The sequence below is a fragment of the Gracilinanus agilis genome, chromosome 5 (assembly GCF_016433145.1).
Source record: "Gracilinanus agilis isolate LMUSP501 chromosome 5, AgileGrace, whole genome shotgun sequence".
Lineage (NCBI taxonomy): Eukaryota > Metazoa > Chordata > Mammalia > Didelphimorphia > Didelphidae > Gracilinanus > Gracilinanus agilis.
Window position 1 is genome coordinate 63,814,611 of NC_058134.1, and position 15,611 is coordinate 63,830,221.

Genomic DNA, 15,611 nt, shown 5'->3' on the forward strand with positions numbered 1-15,611 from the left:
TACACTGTCTTGCTGATGTCATTTACCCCAAGTCTATTCCATTGATCCTCCTCTCTGTCTCTTAGCCAGTACCATATTGTTTTGATGACTGCTGCTTTATAGTATAGTTTAATATCTGGTACTGCTAGGACCCCTTCCTTCCCATTGATTACACTGAGAGTAAGGTTTGATTATTACCTCTTAATGCTCTCTTCCTCTCCTTCTTATAGTATTTGTCCCCTCTCCTTCCCATGCCCTCTTTCTGTGTAATAGAATATCCTATTTTTCTTATTCACTCAAGTTTCTCTTTGTGTCCCCTGCTATTCACCCCCTCTTTCCCATCCCCCATGTCATCTTAGATTATTTAGTGTTCCTCTCTCACCCTGTGAATTATTCTTCTGATTACTATAATAGTGAATACTATAATAGTGAATAGAGTTCACTACAGAGAATTATACACAACATTTCTCTACATAAGAATACAGATAATTAGATCTCACTGAGGCCCTTAAAAAGGCAAATTTAAAAATTATAAGTTTTCTTTCTTTCCCCTCTGTATCTTATTTACCTTTTCATGTTTCTCTCGATTTTTGTGGTTGGATATCAAACTTTCCATTTAGCCCTGGTCTTTTCTGTGCAAATATCTGGAATTCTTCAATTTTGTTGAATGCCTATACTTTTCCCTGGAAATATATAGTCAATTTTGATGGGTAGTTGATCCGTGATTGCAGGCCCAGCTCTCTTGCCTTTCTGAATATCGTATTCCAAGCCTTGTGATCTTTTAGCGTGGAGGCTGCCAGATCCTGTGTGATCCTGATTGGAGCTCCTTGATATTTGAATTGTCTCTTTCTGGCTTCTTGTAAGATTTTTTCTTTTGCTTGGAAACTCTTGAATTTGGCAATTATATTCCTGGGTGTTTTCTTATCTGGATCGAATGTTGTGGGTCTTCTATGGATCCTTTCAATGTCTATATTGCCCTCTTGTTGTAGGACTTCAGGGCAATTTTGCTGAATAATTTCTGTTAGTATGGAGTCCAGGTTTCTATTAATTTCTGGTTTTTCTGGAAGACCAATGATCCTCAAGTTGTCTCTTCTAGACCGGTTTTCTTGGTCTGTTACTTTCTCATTGAGATATTTCATGTTTCCTTCTATTTTTTCAGTCTTTTGACTTTGTTTTATTTGTTCTTGTTGTCTTGAGAGATCATTAGCTTCTAATTGCTCAATTCTAGCCTTTAGGGATTGGTTTTCGGCTATAATCTTCTGGTTTTCGGCTATAATCTTTTGGTATTCCTTTTCAATCTGGTCATTTCTGGTGTTCAATTTGCTTATCAGTTCATTTGGTTTCTGAGCCTCACTTTCCAATTGCAAGATTCTACCTTTTAAACTGTTATTTTCTTGTCAGATCTCTTCCATTTTCCTTAAAATCTCAGTTTTGAACTCTTCCATAGCTTGTGAGGAGTTTTCCTTATTTGAGGAGGGTCCGGATGCTTGTTTGTTCTCCTCCTCTGTTTGCTCGGTTGTCTGGATTTTCTCTGTGTAAAAGTTGTTGAGTGTTAAAGTCTTCTTTTTCTTGTTGTTAATCTTTCTCTTTTGGACTTCCTGAGACTGGGTAGCCATCTTTAGTCCAGCAGCTTCTCAGGTTTATCCTCGCGCTCAGGGTCTGTCCATGGTCTTTTGGCTCCTGAGGTCTGAGTTCTGGTTTTTTCCAAGGTCAAGCCCCCTGGTGTACCCCCTTGCTTGATCCTCTGCCAGAGGTTTCTTTACAAGTCTCAGGGTGCTGCTTCCACAGTTGTATACCTGTCTGCACTGGTTCCCCACTCATGGTTTCAGAGCCTTAGCTCTCAGCTGTGTTTGCCTCCACCCGCGCCTCCAACCACGCCTGCGCTCTGCTCCCGCGTTCTGTGCCCTGTGTCTGTGCTCTGCATCCTGCTTCCGTGTTCAGAGTTTGTGTGTGTTCTTTAGCTTTTTGGGGTCCTAAATCTTGCTGCTCTCAGGAACAGGCCCCGGAGCTGCCAATGACTCGATGGGTGCCCCAAACTTGCTCTATTTCTTTTTAGCTGGCTTTGGCGTTATAGGTGGTGTGTGTGGAGGGGATGGGGGTGGAGTGGTTGCTCAGCCCGCGATTTAGTGAGAGCTGTTTCACCCCTTTATAGCATGGAAATGCCCCGATTCCACGTACCTTCCACGCTGTGCCCTATTGTGGGGTTCCTCTGTTCGTCTGGACTTGTTTTTATGTCCCCTTGAGGAGTTTTGTGTGTTTTGGTCAGGAGAGGTTAAGAGCTGCTTCTTACTCTGCCGCCATCTTAACCCGGAACCCCCCTTGCCCTATTTTTTTTTTTTTTATTAAATTTTTTTTTTAAACCCTTGTACTTCAGTGTATTGTCTCATAGGTGGAAGAGTGGTAAGGGTGGGCAATGGGGGTCAAGTGACTGGCCTAGGGTCACACAGCTGGGAAGTGACTGAGGCCGGGTTTCAACCTAGGATCTCCTTTCTCTAGGCCTGACTCTCACTCCCCTGAGCTATCCAGCTGCCCCTTCCTTGCCCTATTTTTGACCAAACATGTTCTCTTAATTCTCAGTCAAACTAAATGAACTAAAAAGATAATTCTGAATCCTTGCAGAATAGAAAAAAATTGACTCACATCTTGTTCTTTTCATTGTCTATATTGTGTCATTTAAAATCACTTGGGATACTTTGAACTACATTTCCCGTGATCCCTAATGAGTTTCCAGTTTTGGATGACGTATTCAAGGTGAGGGACTATTTGAAATTAGGGGGAAGTGACTTGGAATTTCTTCTTTAGTTACCTGAGCTCGAGGAGAGAGGAAGGTAAATGGCTGAGGTGAGGTTGGAATAGGTTTCTTACAGGCGTATGGTCAATTTATCTCTATCAGCATGGCTTTTATTAAAATACTATTCTTCCTTTTGATCTCGGCCCTCATCATTTTTTTTTGTTTGTTTTAAACCCTTAACTTCTGTGTATTGACTTATAGGTGGAAGATTGGTAAGGGTAGGCAATGGGGGTCAAGTGACTTGCCCAGGGTCACACAGCTGGGAAGTGTCTGAGGCTGGATTTGAACCTAGGACCTCCTGTCTCTAGGCCTGGCTCTCAATCCACTGAGCCACCCAGCTGCTCCCCTCGGCCCTCATCATTTTTAATAATAACAATATACTTGTTAGCCTTTCTTAGATTGACATAAAGATTCTATGGAGGAAATATATTCCAAGCATAAAGAGAAACATGTAGAAAGACACAAAAACAAGAAATCAAATGCTATATTCAAGGATAAGCAAATAGGAGAACTGGTTGGAAATGAGAGTGCATGAAAGAGAGTAATGTGAAAGATGCCTGGAAGATTAGAGACACATTATGAAGGGTTTTAAATGCTCAACTAAGGAGATTGTCATTTGCCATAAAATAAATTCTTGATCAACCCTAGAATATTCTAAAAGCAAAGGAGTGATATGATCAAATTGTTCATTCAGGCTAAAAACAAAGTAGCAGGGTGGAGACAAAAAATGCCTACCTTAATAGTTATCAGTGTATCTCACAGGGCAGAGGAGAATCCCATTTCCTCAATCTCCTGATATCTATCGGCACATCACTTCCTCCCAAAGCCTTTGCAGGAGCTCACTTTGTTTCACTGTGCATGAATCAATGGAATACCATGAGGTTTGAAGACAGCAGTCCCTCCTCAGCAGCTGCCAATTCATGGGACAAAGCACTAGATCCCTTAGCCTAGTTATGATTCTGGTCAAATGTGTGCTTCTTTGAATTATTTTTTTGAATGTCTAAACCACTATGGACGTTTGTATTTGTGTGTGTTTCATCATGGTGTCTATAGTGCTAGTCATGGCACATTGTTATCCATTTCTTCCTAGAGTTCTATTTTGCTTTCTCTGCACTTGATTCAGTGTCTCTTTTTGTTGCTTATTGATTTGGGAAGGGGGAGGGGGTGAACAATGACTCTATCTTCTATTCTTTTTTTCCCTCTACATTTTCCTTGAATTTTTTCCCTTTCCTCTATTTTTGGTCTTTTGAAAAACTCATACAATAAATATGTGTGTGTGTTGTGTTTTGTGTGTGTGTGTATGTGTGTGTGTGTGTGTGTCTGTCTGTCTGTGTGTGTGTGTGTGAGAGAGAGAAAGAGAGAGAGAGAGAGAGAATGCCCATAGACTACATGTGTCCAAATGGGTTCGTCTAAATGTACCTTACAAGGAGAAATGAATATTTTCAAAAGGCCTTGAACCATGGCTTTTTTGTTTGTTCTTAGAAATTTTTTATTCATTGTGACCCCTATTTAAGGATTCCTGAACATGCAGAAAGTATATGTATGACAAAATGCAAATCAAATGATTGTGCCAATTAAGAATGATGAATATGCACTTATGCTTTAATGTGTAACTTTTTGAATAGTGAGTAGTACATATATATTTTGCTTTTGATTGATTTGATGAGCTACAGTTAAAGAGTCAACTTTTGAAGGAAAAATTCTAACATCTGGAGCCAAATGGGATATTCAATTTGTTATCTTGGACAAAGAAAATAATCAAGACAATGAAATTGATTATGAATTTCATATACACTTAAGAAAATGATACATTCTCCCTTTGAAGAAGGCACTTAATAAAGCAAAATCTGGACAGAATAATAAAATAAAATACTTGGGAGTCTACTTGCCAAGATAAAACCATGAACTATGTGAACACAATTACAAAATACTTTTCACAGAAATAAAGACAGACAACTGAAAACTGAACAATTGGATAAATATTACTTGCTTTAAGGAGCAAGACTCAGGCTGCTGGCAGGGAAACCCCAAGCCTTGGGAGGGGGATGGGTAGGAAATACAGTTAGAACTTCATTCCCCACCACCAGCACAGAAATCTGTCTGCTTATCTTAACTGAATCAAAGTGGGCCAATGGCTTCTTGTGTCTACTGACTAAAACCCTAAAACTTCTTCACAAGCTGGACTTGATATCATAAAAGTGTATTCCCATGAGAAATTGATGTCTCTAGTTATTGGATGTACCCCCCAACCAAGGATGGCTGAAGTATTCAAAAGTGTCTTCACAGCTGATCCTTTAGCTTCCTAACTGCTACAGAAACAGGATAATCGAGGGTGACTCTAGGTAAGTAAATTGGACGACAGTTGCCTTGATCAAAGGATTCTCACACTAACTGACTTAGTTATAATAATTCTTTAATGATTTGGGGGGGCAGAGGGTTAAAGGAATATGAAAGGTGAGAGGGATAGGAAAAATCTCTCTAATAATTTGTGGTGATAAAGAGATGGCTTCTCCCAAAGCAGGGCAGAAGCCCCCAACAGACATCTTCTTTCCCTATTCTCCATTACAGCTATTTCTACTCAACTATATAAAACAATGAATAAATTCAAGATGGATTGTTGGTAGTGTTGACTGAAGGTCTATTATTTTTGAAGATCTGTTTCTGATAACTGCTAACAAGAACTTTCTCTAACAGTCTTGATCAGAGTCAATGAGAGACAGTCTTGACAGGTTGTTAATAAGGGTATAGGGTTAGATAAGCACTAAGCTTTTCTGGTCAGAGGATTGCTAGGCCTAAGAAAAGTAGTTTCTACCACCCTCTTTCCACCCAGCACCCTGAACCTCCAGAGTGAGTCTCTCAGCTTGGGGTACCCCTTTATATACCTTCATTCCAACTGTCCTTAACTTCCCTGGCATCATGGGGTTCCATAGATTGCACCCCACTTGGGATTCTGAAGTTACATTGCTCATGGGTAGGCCAAGCCAATATAATATTTTTAGTGGAATTAATGTTCTACTTACATAATTAGATTGTTCTGTTGTTTTATTTGTAATATTTAATGATAGCAATTTTTAGTATGATTTTTTATGGGTGATGAGTTCTTCTAGATGCTCTTGCATGCAAAAGGCATTTAAAAGATTTAGTTCAATTCAACAAACCCTTATTACATACACCCTATGCTTTTTGACAAGAGTTTGGACATAATAAAAAACCATGCAGATGAAAAAAATTCCTATTGCTTTGACTTTAACATGTAAAATTTGTCTGCTGAATTATTTAATTCCACTCAACAGCAGTGATTAAGGATTAATCATATGCAAGACATTGTACTAAGGGCCTGATGATTCAAAGACAAATATAAAAGAGTTCCTATCACATTAGTCTATTGAGAGGAAGAACATGTACATAGATAAGTAAATACAAACAAATTACAAATTAATTTTGGTGGCTGGGAAGGGGGATGAAATCAAGGCTGGGAGAGATCAAGACTCAGTTCTTATAAAACAAAAAGAGACTCCAGGTTTTAAGAAGCAGCGGTGATGAAGGGGAGCATTATAGGCAGAGGTTGGGGTGTTGAAATATGAGTAAAGTCATGAAAGTTGGGAAATAGTAGATTATGTACAAGTAACAACAATAAAACTAATTTGGATAAAAGGTAGAAGGTTAGAGGAATAATAATGGCAAATTAGTTTGGAAGGGTATATTGAATCCAGACTGTGAAGGAATTTAAATGTCATGAAGAACCATTTATTCATAATCCTAGAGGAAATTGGAAGCTATAGAAGTTTCTTGAATAGAGAAGTGACGTGGTCAGACCCATGATTTAGGAATAGCAAGTTGGCAGTTGTGTTGAGGGAAGATTAGAAAAGGAAAAGACTGAGTTAGGAAAGACTTTGGAGATACTTCAAGCAAGAGGTGATGAGTTGGGGGTGGCAGCTGTGTGGATGGAGAGAAGAGGGTGGATATGAGATTGTTTGGGGATAGAGTTAACGAAGACTTGACAACTGGTTAGATATAGGAGGTGAGAGAAAGTGAAAGAGTCAAAGAATCTAAGCTTGAGAAACCAGTTGACTGAAAAAGCGATGTTTTTCTCTAGAAAATAGGGCATTTAGGAGTCGGGGGTGAATTTATAAGGAAAACTAATGACTTCTATTTTAAATATGTTCAGTTTGAGATGCCCAAATTATATATGAGTTGGCATTACAGTAGACAGTCCATTAGTCTATAGCTCTTAGATAAGAACTGCAATGGAATCCAGAATAGAATCACAGGAAAAGGGTGGGAGAGATACTATTTGGATAATATAACACTTTCAAGCAACTCCCTAACCTAAAACCCCATCTTTCTCATGCCAGTTTTTTCCCAGTGATGCTATATATAGTTATAAATTGTGGAACATCACAATCTCCCCAAAGTCAGGCCTTTGAATGACCCAAAGGCCAACAGGAAAGTGAATGGTGGATGTAAGAAGGATACGGCATATTGGTAACAATTACTTGGAGGCAAGAAGTGTTGTAACTGATGCTATTCAGGAAACATGATTAGAAAAGGAGATGTGGGGTTATATAGTGAAAGAGAAAGGATGGACAACTTAAATGTGTCACTAGTAACTACAGAATATTAAAAGAAAAAATAACCAATGGAAGAGCTCCAGTACCTTGGGGAGATATTCTACAAATTCTTTATGGGAAAATATGGACCAGAATAATACAGATTGAGAAAGTATGAATGGGTTGTTATCTGCACCAGTGAGGGGAATAATCACATTAAGGAATCCTGAAGCAATTGAAATATTAAATCTGCATCAATAAACTCCTATTGTTTTCTTGATGTAAAGAGAATCTTAAATCTAGCACAATTTGACAAATATCCAAGGGCCTACTAGGTGCCCAGTTCTGACCTATCCAAACAATTACAAAGCCTAATTTAGCAGAATCCAAATTAAGCTTTCATAATACAGATGGATGCTTTTTGTTTAGTTTTTTAAAAATAATTTAGACTTTATATTTGCAAATATGCGGTGTGTAGAAAAATCAAGGTTATACCCATATGTTTCATGCCTGGATATCCCAATACCCAGGCTCAATAAAGAGTTCCCATCTTGGGATTCTCAAACAAGTCTCCACTCCAATAATTGTTATATTTTGCAAAGTCAGCTTTTGAGTGCACAGCAAAGAGAGGGAGTGATTTCAGGTTACTCTCTTGGAACACAACCAACCAATTCTACTGCCAAACCCTGAGGCAAACGATTACAGAGCTCCGTGTTTCTTTATCATACCCACTGTAACATAAATGCATTAAGTAAGTCCATGCTAAGGTTAACACTTTTTCCAATACCAACGTTAGGAAGTGATTCTATTGTATTCTTAGGAGAGTTTGGGGTTAAGTTTTATCAAAATCTTGGGTTTTTCTGAATGTTGCTTATCTTTAACTAAATAAATAACTCTGCAGTATGTTTCTTTGCTATGATTTTCATTTGCCAGCCCCTTGGAAATTACTGAAACAATTTCCCCTTGTCCTAAAAAAAATACAAAAAAGGACTCTAAACTTTTACAAAATAGTATGAGCCAGCTGGAAGGGAGAGTGAGCCAAAGGATCTGTAATATTTTCCATCATGTTCAAACTAGGAACAATGTATTCTACCATCTGGGGAAGACATTCTGATTTCTGCTTCTGGTAAGGCTGGGTAATTTTATTGTGAGGTATCCGGTATTGACAGGTTATGCTATTGAATGGAAGGTGTCTAAAGGGAAGATTAAGGGTATGGATTTTGTTCCTAGCTTAATACTTCATCCTTTCTCTTTTCTACTATAACCCCCACCTATCTGCTTCTCCTAATGTGTACATATTAGATTTATCAATATATCTGAGAGGCATTATAATGTAGGAAAAGACTTGGAATTAGAGAACTGGGTTCATATCTCAAAACTGCCACTAAGATCAAGTTCCAGGTAGTACTGACAGTGTTGGTTATTTTTTGCTGCACTGATTAAAAATTTATTGTATAAATGAAGGAGGCAATCCTATATAGAAATCTCTAATCACCCTATCTACATTGGGTTGCCAAGAGGTTCTGAAAGATAAGTCACTTGAGTCCTAATACTAATACACATCTAGTAAGACATCTCTTTGGCTTCAAAAAGTTTATGTGTCTGTTATCTTCCTCCTTCTCTGTTTTCTAGGACTGTGATTTCATTGATGTAGAGAACTCTCAGGAAAGAAATTTTCTCTATCATTATAGTTGCACGAGGCACTAAGTGGTCAAGTGACTTGCTCAGGGTCACATAACCTGAATGGGTCAAAGGTAAGACTTGCACTAAGGTTTTAAGGAGGCCATCCTTCTATCCACTAAGTAAAACTGCTCTCTCTTGTGAGTTATCACTAAAATTAACATATGGATTGATAATAGGTTAAGTTAAAAAATTCTTTCTTTTTGAATAATAAAACCATTAAGAATGTTTTCTCTTAGACTGCCCAAATGTTATAATTCAAAGTGTTATAAAAGTTACATTTCAGATATTTATTAGTGACATTCTAGAAATACTGTAGCTAAGGGAAATGGCTTGTCCTTCCTTGGACTTTCTATCTTCCCCTTTGTCTAAAATTTCTGCTTTCTGTTGGATACTTTTTCAGGATTGATATTCAAGCTGTGAAAGACATTCTTCCATCAGCAGAATCAGACACAAGAGCAAGGTCCTCAGGCAGCAGGGTTAGCATTTTTAAAAATTCACTCTGGATTTGTTAAGTGGTTTGCAGCTGAGAAGATGAACGGACTTACCACAGTCTGAATTTAAAGCACTCAGAATGAAGCCTATCCTTAAGCTATTATAATTTGTTAAATCCATTCAATATATGCACATGGTACCTTATCAAAATGAATCATATTTTCATTTTTAGGAGTTTCAACTGCCAATTATTTGTTGTGGTATCTCATTGTTAAAAAATAACTATGTATAGCTATAAATGCATATTTATTACCTGTATTTGACATGGGCCAATATTGTGATGTATAGAATTTCAATAAATATAGGAGCCTGGGAACCTAAAAGCATACGATGGAAAAAGTACTGTGCCAAATGCATCTTTGAAATCCCCATTTAAATGAAGGACTCCACCAAAAGGTCACAGTGGCACATGTATTGATTGGAGGCAGTCCACCATGCAAAAAATACTAGGGTTAGGGGAGGGGTCATATTGCAAGGATGATGGTCAATAAAATATACTGCCTAACAGATTGGATCTTACGGGGCCACAAATAGACTAAAACCGGATGGCATGAGATTGTGGTACATTGACCTACTGGGATCACTGATACTGATGTTTACCATCTTTTGCAACATGTTGGCCAATAATGGATTTGGGATATTAATGTAAACATGAAAATTCATGCATGTTGTCAGAAAAATACTAAAACTGGTCATATCTAAACATAAACAGTGTTGTCCAGTAGAAGAAAAACTGAATCTAAGGTCAGAGAATTTTTATTTGAATCCTAATTTGGCCACTTACTACCTAACTTAATCCAGCATCCGTAGTTCTAAAAGATGAGATCTAAGATTCTTACTCCACTAATATATGTAATAATTTCATGGAAGGGGTGATCAAGTCTCTCTTGTTAAGGTAGATATCATTTGCTTTGCAGAAATTATAGAGCAAAACCTCTGATTGGTGTCCTGTTCCACAGGATTGGATAGATTATTTGATTGAATCAGAAAGAGCTACCATCTCTGTGATCTACAAAAGGACAGAGGAAAAAGGGTCTGCCATTTTCTCCTTTGTACAAGGTGGTAGTTGAGATGAGGAGCCAGTAGTAGTAATGACTACCTGAAGGAAGGAATGAAGGAAAGAAGGCAGGAGCAGAGAGAATCATATGGTAGTGGGAACATGTACTGCTCAGGGTATGGGGAATGAGCATAACAGAAGAGAAATACCTCTTTCTCACCAGAGAAAGGTTAGCCTTTCTTCTTATTCCTCTCATAAATGAAAGAGTATGTTGTTCCTCTTTCCAGAATCATCAATAATATCCACCTCAACTCATCAGTCACGGAGACTAAAGACCCAAACGGAGACTACTATGTCAGTCCAGGAACAAAAATCATCCATCCAAGGTGGGGCAGCTGGGTAGCTCAGTGGATTGAGAGTCAGGCCTAGAGACGGGAGGTTCTAGGTTCAAATCTGGCCTTAGATACTTCCCAGCTGTGTGACCCTGGGAAAGTCACTTGACCCCCATTGCCCACCCTTACCACTCTTCCACCTAGGAGCTAATACACAGAAGTTAAGGGTTTAAAAAACAAACAAATAAATAAATAAAATCATCCATCCATCAATAAGAGACCACTAATTACTCTGTTACATATAATTCTATTTTTCAGGAAGATAATACTATGCTCACAAATAGCATGAAAATTGGACATATCTAAAATTATCTACCTAGGTTTGAGAAAGTTGCTAATTTTCCTAACCAATAAGGACTAGATGGATATTCTGCACAGAGGTTTGAAAAAGAGGGTGCTCTCCATAACTTCTGCCAGGAAACGCTTCCACCATTTACAGAAAACTTTTCTACTACTCCTGGAAACTCTTATTGCCACTCTTTAGCAGGATTCTCAATTGCAACACTATTCTTTCTGTGTATGTGACATTAACTTGATTCTCTTAACACATAAGGAATTACAGCTAATATTAACATTAAAAGGAAGAATTGAGTGTAGTGTTATTAAAATAGCTATAATCATTATCATTTCAAAGAAGATCTTTAAAATGTTTTGTAGTGAGGAATGCCAAATACAAAATGATTCATTTATGATGGAAGGTCAGGGCAGATATATAAGAGAAAATAAAAACTAAAGAAGAAAGAAATAAGAGAAAGAAAGTAGAAGGAAAGAATAAAGACAGGGACAAGTAGGAGTTTAATAAGGAGGGGAAAAGGAAAGGAATAGGTTGGAGAACAAACTCTTCCAAATGAATGACTGTGGGAATGAAAGTCCAGTTTCCTCTCATTAGCCAGAATGTACTTCTGGAAGGTTTGAGGGATAAAGACTGTAGCTAAGTGCTAGCTCTGGGTCTAGGATTGTCTGTTTTCCCTGCCATTTTCCATGCTCTAATGGCTGCATTCCTCCTTTCCCCATGGGTACCATTTATAGACAGCCTCCATGTAGGTGCCTAACTGATCTCTCTCCTCTTCATGTTGATCACTCTTTTGTACTGCAGTGGAAAAACTTCCAATGATGTTGAGAGACAGAGAAACATTTTCTGAACCAATGATGGTAAGAGTTCTCCTAGCTCTTTCTCTGAGATAAGAACCTTGGAGTGAAAATTACTTCATTACGTCCTCCCATTTCCTCCTTTCAAAGCATGCTTAATGTGTGCCAAAAAAAACTGCCCAGAAAAAAGGGAAAAAGGCAAGAAATGAGCATCAGATAGTTTGGGTCTTAAAATAACAAATGCATAATAAAAATTAAAGGCATAGAATATATAAAAGAAATTATTGTAATCATTAGAGAAGGATGCTCATGACTGCATATTAGATGCATAGAACTAAGTACATGACTGCCATCATCCAGGAAATAGGAAGGAACTGAGAATTTAGATGGATCAGCTCCTCATTGGCTATTCACTAGTTAAAGATGTCTCGGGATGTCCAAGAGAGGGGCTAAATAATCAGCTCCTAAAATTGTATATTTGTGGATAGTGTGAGGGGACTTCTTGATCTTTAATCACTGACTAGTAAATTCATTGGTTAATGCTAGTCTAATCAATAAATTGATTTTCTTACCCAGAAAAAAATATTGTAAAATTAAATATATGTTTAACACAGGATATAGCCAGTATAGAAATGGAAGGATTTATGATAGCAGTAAAAGACCAGATCAGTGCTACAGAAATTTGAGAAAGATCAACCATAAAAAGCAAAGATTTATTGATCAATGAAGATTTAGCAACAAAATGACAGAGATTATGCAACATAATGCTGTAGGTTGCAAAAATTTGCTACCTTTGTGGTATTTAGATTAGATCAAGTGATCACATTATACAATAACAGACAATAAATCTCTATATTACAAATAAATATCCCCTCCCCCAATATATCCCTGAAACTGAACAAATAAATTGCATTGGAACTGGAACATCATGTGAGCCAAATCCATTGTTCCAATAGTCATTCAACATAACATCTACTCTCACAAACTCAGGAGTACTATTTTAATTAAGAGTCAGTATAACAAATGCCCATAAACTCCTGTCTACCTAGAATGAAAAGTTTCCAAAATATGGATATTTAGCAGAAGAAAAAATAATATGAGAAAAAGATGAAGACTATTATCATCACCATCATCCTGACTGCTGCTAGAGTCACACTGAAGATGTGAAAATCACTTTGTATCCCAACACTTAAAATTTCTTAAAATTACAAACAATACAATGATCTAACACAATATCAAAGGACTCATGATGAAAAATGCTATCCACCTCCAGAGAAAGAATGGATAGAATTAGAATACAGATCAAGACACATACTATTTTCACTTTCTTTTCTTTCTCTTTTTTTACATCTTCTTCCACAACATGATGAATACTGTAGTGCACTACAATACAGAAATATGTTTTGTATGACAGCACCTGTATAACATATGTTAAATTTTCACTCTCTTTGGGAAGAGGCAGGGTAGGGAGGGAGAGAATTTGGAACTCAAACTATTAAAAAAATGAATAAATTTTTTCCACATAATTGGGGAAAATTACTGAAGACTTAAAAAATCTAATTACAAGAAGCAATCATTTGATTATCCCTTCCCTCTGCAATTGTCTACTGAGTATTCAAAAAGAATAGCACAATGTCTCCCCTTGTTTATTTCTACACTGAATATAAAGTTATAACAAGAATGATAATAATAACAATGAACATTTTATATCACTTTAAACTTGGCAAAGCACTTAATATACATGATCTCATTTGACTACACTATACAATATGGGGGAGCTGTTAAAAACTATAAAGGGCATATCTTTTTTGAATGGTAAGGGCTAGGCAATGGGGGTCAAGTGACTTGCCCAGGGTCACACAGCTGGGAAGTGTCTGAGCCCAAATTTGAACCTAAGACCTCCCATCTCTAGGCTTGGCTCTCAATCCACTGAGCTACCCAGCTGCCCCTATAAAGGGTATATCTAAAAGGCCCTATCATATCACTTCTGTGAGGAACAGGTCCTGAGAAGATGGTGGACTTCTCTCATAAGCCCTAAATGGGGTAGGAAGAAAAGAAAATTGAGTTGTTTCATGTTCCTAGCTCAAGCTCTTTTCTGCCACATATGTCAATAGGACATGATGAGGAACAAATAATAGGTTAGCCACATTTAATAGGCTAACAGGTGAAGTTGCTTTGCTTTAATGTAAATGATTAGGATTGTAACTTGCATTCCCATCAGCGGACTCTTGTGACTACATTATAACTCTAGAAATTGGCCAGTGGGGAATGAGAGGAGGGACCAATTCTTGTTAATAAATGGGAGGCAGCATACTCCCATTCCTGGCACTTGCCTGCTGACCCTAACACCTGTTAAACAGTGTCATGAGTATCCATTCTTGTGAGAATAAAAATAAAAAAGCCTTTGCCACATTAAAGCTGAGTTCAAGATTCTTTTGAGTAAGTGGTTGTTCCTCTCAGCCTCTATAAAAAATACTGAATGTTTCTGTGTAGACTTTTAAGTTGGCTCCAGCCATATTCTTGCCATGTTGGTTCCACATTGTCAAACATTTTCATGCAAGTATAGTTTTTAAAGTCTTTTCCAATGCATTTCTTTTAACTTTAATAATAGCAATTCACATTTATAGAATAACTTAAGGCTTACACAGCTCTTTCCATGCATTATCTCCAGCTTAGCAAGAAAGCTAGGTAGTACAGTGGAAATATCACTGGTCCTGGAATGAGGAAGACTTGAGCTAGTGTGTGATCGTACCTTATTATCTGTGTGACCCCAGGCAAAGCATTTATTCCTGTTTCTCAGTTGACTATTTTAATATGGCTTAGTGTTGGATTCTAATTCGATTATCTGAGAATGGGTCTAGGTAATTTCAGCCTCAGTTTCTTCCCCTATTTTGAAATATTAACCAATAATTTCAATTTAAATAAATGAAATTTTATTATTTGCCTCTAGATTTGAGACCTTGTGATAGGAAAAAAAGGAGAAAAATGTGAATAGATAAACAATTATCACTTTTAAGGAGCTTTCTTTCCAGTAGGAGAGATGGGGATATAGGGTTACAGTGGGGAATGCAACTATGGCAACAGGTAGTCATTTTTAACTTACAGTAGTAGGAGCCCTTAGGTGCAGAAAAAGGAAGTAGGAGGATATCATAGACAAACTACAGCCCTTTAGAAATAAGTCCAGGACTAGTCCTGTAATAATATCATTTTATAATTATTTCATATGGAAAGTATTCATATTTTTCCTCTAAGAAATTTCAGGCATTTTCTAGGATTTTGTAATTTATGAGAAAGTGGTCTTTCTTTAGAATATTATTTTCTACCCTTAGTAACAGTACAATGAGTAATCTGAGATTGCCTAGACTAGTTTTCAGATAATAGAATTAGACACTTGCCATATTCAAGTAGTTTCTGATCAAGCCAATCAAAAAGCAGATTTTTCAATGTACTAGGACCTACCTGAATTTGTACTTGGCTAAATAACCTTTAAGAGGACAAGCATGTGGATGGACAACTCTGACTCGAAGAGCAATGATATCTTATAGTTTTATCCTCTTTGCTGCTCTCTTTGGGACTGACTGAGTCAGGGAGTTACTCTTCTAATGATCCTCCTCTAGGTGTTACACTTTTGCTTATCT